The sequence below is a fragment of the Heliangelus exortis genome, chromosome 1 (genome assembly GCF_036169615.1).
Source record: "Heliangelus exortis chromosome 1, bHelExo1.hap1, whole genome shotgun sequence".
NCBI classification, from domain to species: Eukaryota; Metazoa; Chordata; class Aves; order Apodiformes; family Trochilidae; genus Heliangelus; species Heliangelus exortis.
In genome coordinates, this window is record NC_092422.1 from 92,821,195 (window position 1) to 92,835,382 (window position 14,188).

The following is a 14,188-nucleotide window of genomic DNA, read 5'->3' on the forward strand; positions in this document are numbered from 1 at the left end:
ACTTGAACAGTTTACCTTTCTTTCAGGCTGTTCACGGATATATAGGTATGTCACTGAAATATACATATATATATAGCTACAGGAAAGAGAGTACAAGATTGCCTCTTTTCTTTTCATGGTATAATACAGGTCTGAAAATACAGAATTGAGGCTTTAAACTTAAATGTTAAGCTCTGCAGAAAAGGACATGATCTTTTTATTTGCCTGCAAAGGGCCATGCCCACCTACAGTGCTGCAGGAACCAGAATAATAATAATAATGTTTTTAAAAAAGTAGATGTAGGCCAAAAATTTACTTTAACTAAACTCTAATAGCTGCTGCACTGACTGCAATCCAGACAAAAAAGTTTAAAACTACTCATTCTACTGAAGACTAGGAGAGGACATCCAAGTCCTCTCATATTTACCCTTTATTGGTATTTAGCTGATTTAAAAGTAAGCTGAAAATTTAAAAAAACATTTTTTTAAGTTGAAAATTATTCCTTTGGCTCAACAATATTTTGTAATGTAGTTCAGTTTACTTTGAAACATGGTGAAAAAACAGAAAGAACCGTATGGCAAGGACTTCTTCAAGTGGAAAGACAATAACAAACAGGATTGCTTTGTGTACTTGTGTGCCACAGAGAGGTGGTGGAAGAGCCTTTCTGCCCTCCTCCATCAGAAGAAGAAGCAAGAAGCTCCCAAATGACAGCACTGGTCACATCCTTCCAGGACTAGCTGGGGTCCTCTAGCATCAAGTTGAGCAAGAGGCTTCTCTTCCTCCTTTCCAAAGTATAAACAAACCCCAGAGACAGCTGATTTATAATTCTGAAGGGTCTTCTTTGCTTATCAGAAGTTACACAAAAGCATTTCTGTATATATACATTTCACCTCTAATTTGGAGGACTCAGTATCCCTCTAACCTCCTTTTAGCACCTTAGGAATCCCCTATGGAAACCCCAGCACTATCTAAATAAATATCAGCACACCAGAGTGTGGAAATTCAGAAAGAAGAAAAGGTTATGTGCAGTCAGGGAGCACACACACTTCAGCCAGCTGTTGCCAGCAACATTTATTTCCTATGAATTCCTCCAGAACTCTTGTCCTCTCTCCCAAGACAGGCCTCCTTTTTGAGGTAAGCAAATCCAACGTTACAGGCTCTTCTTGGAGTAATTTCTCAGAGCAGGCAGCATCCTTCTCCAGTCAAAAAGCGTGAACATTGATGCATGGACTGAACTAGTTCCCACAGACGTGATGGATAGGACCTCCATGGTCCTTTCATTGAGTTTGTCATTGGCATGAATCAATGCATAATTTATGCGAAAGATGAGTAGCTTGAGGGAGGGAGAAAAACCTGCTTGGCCTGCAGAAACTAAAATCAATAATGGTTAAACTCACTGTTTTAATGTACAAGACTTAACAGGCTAGTAATCAAATTTACAGTTTTGCAGAATGAGCTCCATCCGTTAAGAGTACGACCATTCTTTCTAGGAGTGAGATTACTTAAATGCAACAATCCACCAAAATTCCCTGCCAGAAAATGACCAGGTAATTGGTGTGAGGATACTGCAGCTGCTATTTAAAAATTTAGGAAGATAATTGTCTCTCCAGATTTTGCATGAAGCTGCTGAAGTTATCCTTGCAGAGAGAGGTCTTGCCTTGCAGGGATGATCCCAACCTTCTCTTGACTTCCTAGGCCTCAGGTGCCACTGAGCAGTAGTGTACTCTGTAAAAAACCTGTTCTGTTTTTCCTTCCACTCCTGTTGGTCTCCCAGAGAAATGCTGAAAGAACCAAAAAGAGGGAGCAAAGTTTTGCCACTGCATGGCTAAGTGATGACCAGCTGCCACAGAAATAAGACATCTAAATAAAAGTAGGATAAATAACCATGTAAAGTCTTAAGTACAGAAAGTCTTTTAGGAGGATAAAAGAAGCTTTATCTTTTCCCTGAAGTGGTTTATGAGAGCAGCCTGTAGCCTTTAAAGCTACAAAACAGACAACTATCTGAGAAATACTTAATTCAGAAGAAAACTAATCAAAATCAAGCTCTCTGACAAATGTATTCTCCTAGGAGAAGGAAATCACAGACAGTTACTCTCCATTTTGGAGGCTATTTATTGAGCACATAAGTCTTCCTCTCACATACGCTCTCTCAGCACATAAAGGAAAAAACCTAGATACATCAAAACAAATATAATCTCCTCCTTAAATATCTACAGCCATGGAAGCAAAATGCATGTGGCTAACCATCTACCTCAGGATCATAATAATGTTAAAGGCTTTTGAGCCTGGAAGATTGACAGGCAGATATGAGCAAGGTCAAGAACAGTGTGCTTATCTCAGTTATACAATGATTTGCAATCAGGTCTTCATCCAAGCAGATGCATTATCACTATTTGGGGAATACTGCTGCTCTCTGCAATGTGTCTTAACAAATTAACACTTGCCAAGTGCTTTGAAGAGAGTTCTCCCACAAGGACTGTCTGGCTGTTTCTTGCTGCTGACACATACCTTATGTCCAATCTCAGGAAAAAATGGGGAGGAGCACTGTCTCATTCCCCTTGTGACTTGGGTTCTCAGCTTCACAGCTCCATTTTCAGCACTGAAGAGTGCTGCAGGACAGAGGGTTGGATGGCACTGGTCCAGCTTGTGCAGGAGCTTTCTTCTGATGGCAGTGGTACAGTGCTGGTCAAAAGGTTAACCTTCTCTTTCTGCAATTTCCAAACCACTTGCTCACAGCTACCAACACATTGCCTCAAATCACTTTGGAATGAATGAGTGCACCAGCAGATTGTTAAATGCCCATGGTACGCTGGGAGCCACAAATATGGATACAGGCTTCTCTACATTGGCTTGTGATCCTGTGCTAAAAATAAACATATCAATTAAAACAAACTGACTTAATTCACTATAGACTTCTGCATAATTCAAAGCCTAACTGATCTATTAATCAGAAGCTTTTAATTTATTCCATCTAGGTATGGAAAGATTATATATTTAAACTATCTAGGTACACTGATGATAGCTTTTTTGTCTGGAGCAGTGACAGCATCAGCAGTTAACATCCCAAAATTTTTCAGTTAGAGGTAACAGAGTCATGTATCCCGTCAGAAAAATCTAACTAGCACCGTACACACCTATAAAAAGTCAACAAACCCAGTTTTGTTCCAAGCTTGTTTGGATTTCAGTCGAAGTCACAAGCCTAATACTAAAGGCACAACTGCCATTTTAATACATCAAAAGAACATAACTGAATTGAAAGCAGGTAATTATGACATGCAGATAAAATGTATTTTAAAGCATGCAAATCTACTGAAGTTTGGTTTTAATGTCTGTCATTGACTGAAACAAATTCTGGGAGCATCTATCTGTATTCCCTTCTGCCCTTGCCTCCTGTGTACAACTTTTCCTTTCCCTTGTACACTTCAAACTGAGATAACTCTAATGAGTAAAATACACCGAATCATTATGATAACATGGTTCATATTTCATTGATTTTTCTACTTGCACCGTAAGAACCACTGTGCTCAAGAATTCAGACAAGATGAAAACTGAAGGACGTATAAAGAAATTTTGTGTATTGCAGTCATTTAGTGCATTAGCATCCTCCTAATAGAATTAAATGATCTCTCTTATCCCTCCTGCTGCAATTTTATTTCTCAGCACAGAATTTGAGATTTTTCAATCACAGTAAAAATGTCTAGTTTCTGTCTTAACAACAATGTTGAAATTTTAATAGTGATGCTATTAACAATTTACACTTTTTTTGTTGTTGTTGTTTCCAGAGAAATGCTGTTAATCCCATTAAACTGAAAATTTGCTTTAAGGGTGGAGTTTGAAAAGCCAGCTACTGTATATTATAGATTTTGGGAATAGAAACACATGGTGTGATAATGAAGAATGCTGAGGCGAGAGGTATTTATCTCCCCAAAGTAAAAAAAGACTGTGCAGTTTTTAAAAAGTGTCATTGCCCTGATGCCTGTTAGTCAAAAACAAGGAAATAGTTAAATCAACAATGTGAATTCAGGAGATTTTTTAATTTGGATTTTGGTTTTGCTGCTGGGTTCCTTTCAACTTGATGCTGGACCTATATACTTGATGCCTCTTTACTTTACATTCTGCCATATAAAACTAAAATAATAATACTTTCTGCCATGATACATCTTTCTTGTACTGCTCTGTAAGCTCTCTGGGACAGGTACTGTCTCTTACTCTGTATGTGTGTGGTGCCTAAACGTGGGACTCTGAATGTGACTGATGTTATAATAAAATAAAAATTTCTATCAATGCTTCTCTGTAGAGGGTGCTCCTGCCAATAAGATCTGAGGACTTAGTCAATTCATCCTAATTTATGTCACTCACTGAGGTATTAAAATAACATCTTGCAGTAGATGACTTTAAGTAAACATGTTCAGAGGTATTACAATGCATATATATTATCCCTAACATTGACTCCTACAAAGACAGATGAACATTGTGTACATACACTGAAGAGCAATTGGTAAATTTAATTTGCAAGTCTGCCTCTTTCATGTAATAGAGAGCTTAAGGCTGACAAAGATCTGTTGGACCAAGAGTGCCTTATGCAGCTGTGGTTTCTGTTGAATGTTGTTTTGATGATGGGGTGAAGTCAAATTCTAATTGCAATAGCTGAGCATGTTTAGTGGATGCTTGCTGACTGATTTGGGGTACCTAATTACTAAACTCATCTCCTAGGCTCCTTTTGTGCTGAGAAAGGGGCATTTCAGAGTACCTGAAAGAGGTTTCTGTTTTGAGCTGCCCCCTGGGAGAATATATTTCTATCGACCAACTGCAGAGGGAACCTACTTCATAGTTTAGATATTTCAAGGTCAATTCCACAAGTTATTCAGTTTGAATGCCACAATTCTCCCCCTACTCTATATTTGAGTTTTTATGGTTTTGGCTTGGTTTTTTTATTTTTTGTTCTGTATCAATCTAAAAATTTATTCTTAGCAAAAATCTTCACAATGGTACACTAAATGCTCATCACTCGGAGTATGAAATATGACTATTTATTAAAAGGCTCTATTACCAAGAGACTTAATCAGGATGGCTTTTAATTTTGCAATTAAAGTGCAGCATCACTCTTTCTGGTGTGCTACAGCTATTTTGTGCCAAACACATGATGTTAAATGGTGGGTATTCCCTGCATAGCCATCTGGTGGTGGCAGGAAAGTGTCACAGAGCACAGCTGTCATCCTGAGGAGCATGTTGGTGACCTGAAACCATCCCTGCCTTCTCCAAGAAACATGGACCAGTAGGGGTTGGAGAGGACCTCTGAAGGTCATCATTCAAACCCCCCCTCCTGGAGCAGAATCATCTAGAGTAAATCACAGAGGAACAAGTCCAGATGGGTACTGAATGTCTCCAGATATGGAGACTCCACAGCCTCTCTGGTCATCTTGTTACAGTTATCCTCACAGTGAAGTGAGGATATCTGTATCTCTGTTATCCTCACAGTGAAGTTTTCCCTTATGTTTAGGTCTCTGCTGCCATGAACTTTTAGTCAAAGTCAAGGTTGACAAGTAACATTTGTGAGACTCCTGTTCTTAGGCTGCCATAAATATGTAGCTGCTACTGTGGCTGTTGCTCTTCATTACTTTGCTTTCTCAGTGGGACCATTCTGATATCAGTATTCCTGTAGAGTACTAACTCCAGACAGGGTGTTTTTCTGGCTTTCAGCAAGTCTGCTTTTGTGAGTCACATGCTCTATGGAACAGTCTTGGCTATTGACACCTGCATTGCTTTGTCCGGTAGTCTTCCTTTATTTTATATGTTTCAAGCTTACTATTAGTTTCACTTAATCATAGAATCACAGAATGGTCTGGATTGGAAGGGACCTCAGAGATCATCAAGTCCAACCCTTGATCCACTCCCGCTGCAGTTACCAGACCATGGCACTGAGTGCCACATCCAGTCTCTTTTTAAATATCTCCAGCGACACAGAATCCACCACTTCCCTGGGCAGCCCATTCCAATGCTTGATCACCCTGTCCATAAAGAAATTCTTTCTAATATCCAACCTAAACCTTCCCTGGCAGAGCTTAAGTTCATGCCCTCTTGTCTTACTGATGGCTGCCTTGGAGAAGAGACTGACCCCCCCCCCCTGGCTACCCCCTCCTTTCAGGGAGTTGTAGAGAGTGATGAGGTCTCCCCTGAGCCTCCTCTTCTCCAGACAGAACACCCCCAGCTCCCTCAGCCCTTCCTCACAGGACTTGTGCTGGATCTCTTCACCAGCCCAATTGCCCTCCTTTGGACCTGCTCCAGCACCTCAATCTTCTTCCTGAACTGAGGTGTCCATACAGATTCAGTTCTGTGTTGAAAGCACTGTTAGAAGGACCCAGTGCTATTTGAACATTATTAAGTATCATAAGTGACTACATTATAAATGGCCATGGCCTTCCAATAAAGAAAGTGCAGAATAAATTGCAGAATACAGCATTTTAATAAGGTTCTGTGATAAATAGCAAAGTTTCTTCACTGTCTTAATTTCTTGCCATGCCAGCTGCCACTGACATTGATGTACTCTAAAATAAAGGATCTAATGTAGTATTTTGAAACTTCCCCCCCCCCCCAAAATGGGAATTTCACTTGGCTGACAAAATATGAGTTAAGTCTCATTTCTATGAGTATTTCTATGGCATGTTGCTACTGACCACTTCTGAGAAGGAAAATATTTCTTTTGACTTTTTAGATAAAAATAATGCATTCTGGTTTGTTCTCCAGGTATTTCATGTAAGGGCAAAGTACTGTTATATTCACAAAGACAGAGTTAGATAGGGGTTTACCTTTTATATCTGAAGACAATGACACTATTGCAACAGCATCCAGGTTCAAAGAGAATAGTCCTTCTGACATTGCTTCAGATAAAAATAGGCTTATTTATTGAAAAAGTTACAAGTTCTTTTCCTTGGCATGTTATTCATATAAAAGCACTAAGTATCCTGTAGTGTTTTCATTGAAAAAGGGAGAGGGCAAGTTTTTGAAACAAGATAATGGAGTTACCACTCTAAACTTCCCTTGAGATGGACCGAGAGTGAAGAATGGTGTTCACAAAGTAATCAAAGGAGGAGCTTCTAACTCCAGTGCCAACAAAAGTAGCTCTTAGGATGCTATGTGGGAATATAATGGGCTTGGCATGAGCTAATCTAAAAGTCAGAGCATGCTTAGCTTCCTGGCATTAAAAAATCAGGCTCCAAATAATGTCTGACTAGTCATAAAGCCACGTCAAAACCAGTATCTGTCTTGGGGACAAATAAGAAAACATTGAGTGTGATGCTTCGAAAACCTGATAGCAAAAAATATGAATTCTGCACACACATTCTGCTACTCAGTTCTACAAAATTATCCCCAAACTGAAACTGGGAGTAGGTAAAGATATCAGTATACTTCAAATTTAGGAAAGGAGATTGAACAGCAATACTTTCTGTTAAGAAAATGACACACCTTTAGTAGGCAGATGTAAATACTCATAGGAGCCATCTCCAGAAGAGACAGAATCATCACATACACTGCAAGAGAGCACATCTGAGATCAGGAACTGGAGTGGCCCCACAACATGAAGGACAGGGAATTGCACAGTCTGTTAATACATTTACTTGAACTTTGCATTTAACCAGGCTGCTATATAAGTAGGCATTGAGGCATAACTGTATAATTTCACACCAGTAAATGACTAATAGCATAATATTAAATGACTGCTGTCTGTGAGCAATTAAACATGGGAAACTGTTAAACTCTGAAAACTGGCTTATTAGTTAAGTAAACAGCAGATGCTGAACGCACTGGTTTCCCACATACTTCTGTGCAGACATCATGTGCAGAGCAAGTGATGCAGAAGATGAGAGAACTTCATACATTCCTCAAGGACAGTGGTTGTACAGCACTGACTGAGCTGGGAGTCTGAGGACAGGATTTAAAATAGAGTAACAGCAAATTGAATTAACCTTTGGATGCAATGTGCTTTGTCCTGCATATGATTTAGGAAAGAGCTACCTGAATAGTCCTGACAAGAACCCTGATCCTTAGATAGTTACAGGAGTTGAAGAAACCCACCACATTTTCAGCCAGGGGAGGGAGGTCTGAGGTGTAATAAATAAAGTGACAATACTATACTACAGCACTGGTATCTAGTATAAAATATTCTTTTTTTCTCCTATCAGAAAAAGAAGCATGCACATTTAAATTAGTGGCCCATATGTGTAGACAAATATGGCACTTTTTCATATAAAAAGGAATCCCAACATCCCAGCAATTTTAGAGGGCCATTTCTCTTCTGCTGCTACTGTTTACTTTAAAGTGGCTCAGTATTTTATTTTGAAGATCAACATTCAAATACTTTTTAAAAAAATCTAAAACTTTAATTATTCTTCCAGTTATCTGCAATTTCCTGATCTAGTGGGAGGTGTCCCTACCCATTCAGGGAGGCTGGAACTACATAATCTTTAAGGTCTCTTCCAACCCAAACCATTCTGTGTTTCTATGAAACAGTGACCACTCATATCTTAAGGCTTAGCCAAAGGTGTTTCATAGTGAGGCTATGGACACTATGGACACTATTCTGTATGCTGAATTAGTTCCTTTTCTTTCTTTCTCCTTCCCTGTGAAGGTAACAAGAGCAGACTGATGAGACCAAGCACTGCAAAGCTTGTGGTCTGAAACATGATGGAGCTCTCCAAAGAAATTTTTACGAGGTTTCTTTGCTGGTTTATAACCTTGGGGAAATATGCTTCTTTTCTCCTGGAAATGGCCAGGTTGCTTCTTGATAACATTTAAAGAAACATGAACTTAAAAAAGAGGCAAGACATCTTTTGAAATGTGGTGAAGTCCTAAGAAAATTAATTTAAATTTCTCTCAGTATTAATACTAGATCATCATTAGTAGCAAAACTAATCTTCACTGTTTCCTGAATCTCTGTTGAAGTTATGAAAATCTGCTCAAATAAAAAAAAAAGCAAAAATGTGCAATATGTGATGAAATATATGTTTGAAAGGGGATATGAAAAACAGGAATCTAAGCAATAATTTTTGTCTTTTTCTCAATTTAAGACAGAGAATCACCACATTACAATGATTTTTATGTACACTGGAAAAATTTTAACTCTGGCTGTTACAATTAGAAATTACAAAAGGATGTGAATATTTTTCATATATTTTTTGCAATCTACACTACAGCACACAGTGAATTCCTTTGTTGTATGTGTAAACTGATGGGTTTTTTTACCCAGTCCCTTGTCAATCAATCTTCTTTTCCTTTTCAAGTGTTCATAAGAAGGAGAGACAAGTATGCACCATAAGAAATACTCTTCACTTTCAGGTTATTCCACTGAGATCATTTGTCTCCACTACCTTCAGCAAATGAAGAGATTCTGAGATTTGTTATAAATGCACTGCATTTATTTGTTATCACTGATGTGTTTTTTCCTGGAACTAGAGTATCAAAGTGATGTTTTAAAGCTATATACAACATTCTGGCAAACCACTCCCCCCAAGGCAGAAAGATGTTTTTCACACCTAGGGTTTTTTTTTCTAGAAAATGTCATTACTCTTCAAGATTTCCATGACCTACTTCTGTAGCTGGATGTGGAATGTGTAACATATTTATGTGTAGCATTTATGTATATGCCTACATCAGAGAGTGGACTTCACATTGGCTTAAATCAGCCCAACTCCAATGAACTTGGTGCTGATCCTCTGAGATACCCCTGGTCCACAGATGGAAAGGGCAGAGAGGGTGGGGTGGAGGAAATTACCAAACAATGTCTTACACTTTTGACACTCTTTCCCTATGGACCTGCTGCTGGTCTTGCTCAAGACAAAACAGGGTTCACAAACCTTTAGTCTCAGTCCTGGAAGTTCATCCCATAATTGTTTCCCTAGTGTGACTTCAAAAGAATGTCAAACTCTCCTGTGTCCACATTCAAAGTCTCTGAATTTGTCTCAGAATACTTTTGGGACAGGGAAATTCTGTTTCTTGTACTTTTCTGCGGTTAAATGCTAGAGAAAAAGAGATTTGAAAAGTCTAATTTTACACAGGACGCTTATTCTGTAAAGACAGGAATAGCCCTTAGTCCAGATTTGGTCTTTTAATATGAATGCTTTTCACAAGGTTGTGGTGTTCCCCCCTGCCACCGTCAAACCCACATATATAATATATAACTGATAGATAAATTATGTCTATATATTATAATTGTATATATTTATATTTGTATATATAAAATATAATTTAATGTTGATATTTAAGGAAAACACAGTGAAATGAACCATTTCTATGATGTGAGGAAAGGTTTTCAGCTCAACAAACAAGTGCCTATGTAGGTCACCTCTTGTCTGGCTCACAATTTTCCTTCTGCATGAAGTAAGAAATGGAAGATTTTTATTTTTTTTTACTTTATTTTGCTGTTGTACAGAGGAAGTTCTCTACATATGTCAAAGATTTTGCAGACAAACCTTTTGCCTCATTATTATTCTCGTTTCAGATGGCTTCTCACATGGAATCTGATTTCTGAACAGAAGAAAACATTTTTTTTACTGTAAGACTCATCAAATACTGGCACAGGTTGCCCAGAGGAGTCTCTATAGATCCTCAAAAGCAGACTGGACGTGACCCCGAGCACCCTGAGCAAGGTGGTCCTGCTTGAGTAGGGGGAGGTAAACCAAATTATTTCAAGGAATTCCTTCCAGTCTCAGCTATTTGATGATTCAGAGAGAGATGCTGCTTGGTTTTGAATGTGGTACACACATCCTAGAACATGTTGCAAACTCTTATTAATTATATAATTAAAAATAAATGGGTTTGAAAGTCAGGTAGAAATCCAAATGGGGAAACAGAGCAGTGTATACGTTCTTTAGGTATTTTATTTTCAATATATTATATTCACTAACATTTCTCTGAATTAAAGTTTTCAACTAAAACCTCTGCAAATTCCATATGTGGAAAATAAAGCACTGATTTGCTTTTAGGTGGTAAAAGGATGAAGATTTGCTCATGTTCTGGGAACACTTTCAAGTGCTGGGGACTTGTAATGTCTCTGGGACTGAAAAGTCCCCAACAGTTTCACAAAACAAACATTTCTTCATTTTAATTCTTAGGATGACCTCAAGCAGCGGGGTTACCCTGGATCTATCAGCCTGCCCCAACCTTCCCAAAGCAGCTTCTTCTCCTCCAAGAAATTTCAGGTGATCTTCAGAAGTGGACACTGGGAGGACAAAGTAGCTAGAATATTTTAATAATACTATTCCTTTCATCCCTTCTTGTCAATGTTTTTAATCAGTAATTCCTAAAATATTTACACATGTAGATGGTCCAGCAAGGTTATCAGAGAATTAGTAAAGCTAATAAAAAAGCCTTGTGCTGGAGCTAATGCAATCAAAAGTAGTATTAGGGGACATGTGTACATTAATCAGATAATGTGAATAAAACTGGGTCCACTGATGTTGAAATCTGGTTAAGTGAACACCAGCTGAGGATCTTGACCATAAAAATAGCAAAAGAATAAGGAAAGATCTTTGGCCTCTGCATGCTTTCTGTACTATACCTAATCTGAGAAGAAAATGAGATTTTTGGAGCCCAGTGTCAGCAAGTTAATCCCAAACCCATGAATGTGAATACCTCATTGATACTACTGTAAGATGTATTTATTCAGGCTGTTTACTGCTCCACAGACACTTCAGCTAAACTTTACTACTACATTAAGGAGCCTGACAATATACAAAATGTTCCATGCCCTTAGTAGAATAAACTGACATACATCCATCAAAACCAAACAGAGCTATCTTGAATTATCTTATCCTAGGCTTTATGTACAGTTTTAATACTGTCAATGTGGATAATCAAGGAGACTTTCAAGTATATCCACTTTTAAGCATAAAATCAAGCTTTCTCTAGTCTGATGTTCTTTTGTTACTTGTTTTTTTCCCCCCCAATGTTTTGTTTATAGTGGTGAAAAAGCTGTCCATTCTTTTTACCTCAGTCAAATGTGCAAAAGCAGAATTAATAAAAAAAAAATTAAAATCTATTTATCACTTATAAATTCATTCATGTATCATTTTATTTATCTTATAATCTATACAATCAACGATCAACATTATATTGATTACATATGTAGGAAAGAATCAGGAATTAGTGTTGTGAAGGAAGACTTAAGTTATCCAAGTAGTAAAAATAAAAGTCCTGATTAATTTCTCATTTTGTGAAAGCATTTTATTCATTCCTAAAAGACACTGCACAAAAGTATTATAGTCAAAGCTATAGAAGTTGTCCTGCATCAGCTGGGTTGCTTTAATTAACCTGTGCTTCAAGCTAATTAAGAACAACAACAAGCCAAAAGAGATCTAGGAAGGCTGGCAGTGGATTTCTCAATTTCAACATTGTTGTTTCAGATACAATCATCCTGTCCTGACCCTGTCCTTGATTTGCACAGTGAGCTATCAGTGTCATGGGGAGAAAGGAAAAATATACAGTTAAAGCCAATTTGGGTCTTGCTACATATAGTGCTTTTTCCAAAGGGGCATTTTAGCAGTTGGAGATGTTGGCATAAATTTTTTGACACACCACTCAAAAAAGAGGGATTTTGGCTGAGGTGTGTTATGTTATGTCATACTATGTTTCCTACAGAAAAGGGAGAAAAGTGTTTCTAATGGGTAAAATAATGGGGTAGTCATCAGTTAGTTGCAGAGAGCATTCATGCAACAACACAATAGAGTGGACAGAATGTGAATTAGCCAGGACAAAACAAAGAACCAGGCAGGAATGGAGAATACAGGGAATGACAGTTTTCAATTCAAAACATAATGCTAATACGGAGGTCTTCAGCATCCTTAGCTATAAGAGAGGCAAAAAAGCAAAATGTGAAAAAATTTGGTTTACAGATGCAGTAGACCAGCTTCATTTGAACACTGCAGAGGAGAGTCACTTCAAAAATATATACAAGTTCCTTGCAGAAATGCAGTTTGTGCAAGCTTTGGATTATTAAAACAACCATAAAGCAATATCACATTAAGTCATAAGTTTTAGAATAGCACAATTTGTTTGTACATCAGAATTTCAAGCTAACTCTGAAAGACCATTTCTTCTTAACTTGATTGCATTTAACACAGGAATTGTTTTCAAGCACAATTCCTTTTTTAATTATCGGAAGCATATTATGTGAGAAGCTTACTTTAAACATGAGAATATTACAAACTCAACCCAAACCTTAAAGTCAATGGAACAGACTGCCCCCTGGGGAGCCAGACACAGCTGGAAATGAAATGTTCAATCTCAGTCCCAGCAAGAAATTCTAGCTTCAAGGGAAGGACCAGTCAAGAGCAAGCTCCAGACACTGTTCAATTTATCATTAGAGTATAGGGTAAATACCTGCACTGCAGAACCTACCAGCATGCATCCACATGGCATGAGCAGGGGCTCATGCACCTCAATACCAGACACATGAGCAAAAGGTACTTGACACATCATATTTCCCCACCTTTTATGTACTCCTAGGAAATAACCTGAGCAGAGCACTGTGTGATGCTAGACAGAGTGATACAGAGGTCTCTTTACATGGCACAGTCTTCATGACAGAGGAGCATGAGTGGCTGTAGTATATCCTGCCTTTTCCATCCACCTTGGCTGGAGCTGTGTCCTCCATCACCATCTGGGTTTGTTATGCTGAGGGCTGAGAGGTGGGAGCTGTGTGCAGGGCTGGTTCATGTGGACCATTCTGTGGTGGCTGGGTGATGATGATCTTGTACTATTATATTTGCGGATATAAAACTACATACACAAATACATATTGATGTCTGAGCATGGACAAGTCCACAAAAAGAAAGTTTCTCCAAGTCCGTGTAAGACTCAGTGATGCTGCAGCACTGCTGTCTATCTATAGACACTCATCTCAGTGCTGACATCTGGTCTTGCTGAAAACCCAGTATCAATTAAAAATATTAATAAAGCTGTAGCACAGGGAGAGGCCCAGGTGAGTCCTCTACTTTCACTAGAAGTAACACTGCGGGAAGTACAAATGGGATTGCTAATGAAAGCTCCCTCTACAGTCTTCAGGGAATTAAATCTTTCCCCTTTTTATCTGCCACATGCCAGCCTTTCTGCTCCTAATTTATGGGCTTTTACACCATTAAGGTGCAGCCATAAGAACATTACTTTTCCAAAATATATGAACGCTACACATTTTCAGTCTGTTTCTTAGTGCCTC